A 1,689-nucleotide genomic window follows, 5' to 3' on the forward strand; every position below is an offset into this window, starting at 1 on the left:
CCAGCAGCTCAGAAGTTGAAGAGCTCTGTACTAACTCATTCTTCACTTTTGTCTTTCACTAAAAAGGAACAGCCTTGGACGCAGTGTTTGCAAGTGACAGGGGGCAGGTACCAGGGAGTACAGGCACTGGGGAAGGGGAGGGGGAAAAACAACTGGCAAGGGGCAGGAGTCATGCCACTTGACTCCCCTTCAGCCTACCCCCTTTTTGCTACTTGCCCTTCTGCAATGGTAGGAGGAACAAATTTAAGACAACCCCCCGGTAATTAGATTCTAGACATGGAAAATTTATAATTTTTCCATGTCTAGGATCTTGTTATTGGGGGGTTATCTTAAATTCCAAGACATGTTTCATTTGGGTAAATATGGTAATATGACAGATAGACACATCCATCACCTGCTTTAGCAATATCCATATAAACATAAAGGCAAACAGCCAGAATCTGGAACATTTGCAAATCTACCTAAATAGGCACAAATGGGCCCAACAATAATATTATAACATTTAAATACTTACTGGATGAGGTCCCCTCTGTAGTGTGGTCAGTTGAGCTCTAGAGCTGAGTCTCCAGAACATCTCTGATTGGGTCTCCCATCATTTATTGAGCTGGATCCATCCTGAATAGGTCTTTGACTGTCAGGGGGAACTTCCTCTTGGTTAGAGTCCATGGGTAGTTTCCACTGGTGTCTGCTTCACTGAGGGCTGTTGCCAAACTGCCAATGCAAGGATTCTGTGGTGGCCTCTTCACAAATGGCCAGGCCAGTTCCTCATAGTATAGCGTTGTTGGAAGTACATAGTACATGTGTTGGAAGCATTACCAGAGACCTTGACATCTTTGGCATTTTTAGTAATTCTATATCAGCTTCTTGGCTTTCATGCAGCACTGGCACATGTCCCAGAAGAACCCCATCTCCTGCATTTTCTCTGCTAGCTGCTTGGTAGTGCTTGGAATTTTGCTGACTACTAGAAAGATGACAATAAACAAGTTCCTCTCCCCAGAAAACCAGGAAGACCAGGATCTCCAACAGGAAAATACAGGTACATAGGGCATAGGGACAGTTGTGGGTTCGGGGCTCAAGATTTTACCATAAGATGGAGTCACAATAGATGTAAACTGAATGTTCACCAGAATTTAAACAAAGGGGGACACCCAGTCAAGAGGACCCCAAAGCACAAGTAATCAGGGAGACCCTTCTAAATGTGAAGCAATGCGTTTGTAGGATAATAGTGGGCAGACTGCCTAAAGTAATACAGGTAATCTGAAACAGGAATACGTCCATATAAACCTTCTAGTATTATTGATATAATTTATTCCAGAACCAAATTATATCACTTCAAAATTGATTAATTATAATAGAGAATGTATGTAAATGTAAGGCACTTTACACTAACAAAAATAGAAAGATATAACAAAAAAAAAAACTTTCCAGTTTAGATTAGGCCTAAATTACTATAGAAAATACAGTACAGGATTGACCCCAGTCTTGAAAATGCTTAGCCATGTGCCTACTTTTAAAGTATGTGAATACTCCTATTTACTTCTATGATACCACTGACTAACCAAGTTAAGCACACGGGCAAGCATTCATATACCTGGGAACTAATTGTGCAGGTGTGGGAAGAGGCTGTGAAGCAATATCCTATATATATGAAGGCAAACTATCGGAATATCATGTCATTAAACAGCAGGA

General features: G+C 41.2%; 1 protein-coding gene across 1 annotated transcript in view; it reads right to left on the reverse strand.

The window, feature by feature from the left end:
- The window catches only part of BRAF (B-Raf proto-oncogene, serine/threonine kinase), a 148,661-nt gene that overhangs the window by 38,907 nt on the left and 108,065 nt on the right, over nt 1-1,689 (reverse strand). The gene's annotated exons all lie outside the window — the stretch shown is intronic.

This window comes from Alligator sinensis, unplaced genomic scaffold (genome assembly GCF_000455745.1).
Source record: "Alligator sinensis unplaced genomic scaffold, ASM45574v1 scaffold74_2, whole genome shotgun sequence".
In the NCBI taxonomy this organism is placed as follows: Eukaryota; Metazoa; Chordata; order Crocodylia; family Alligatoridae; genus Alligator; species Alligator sinensis.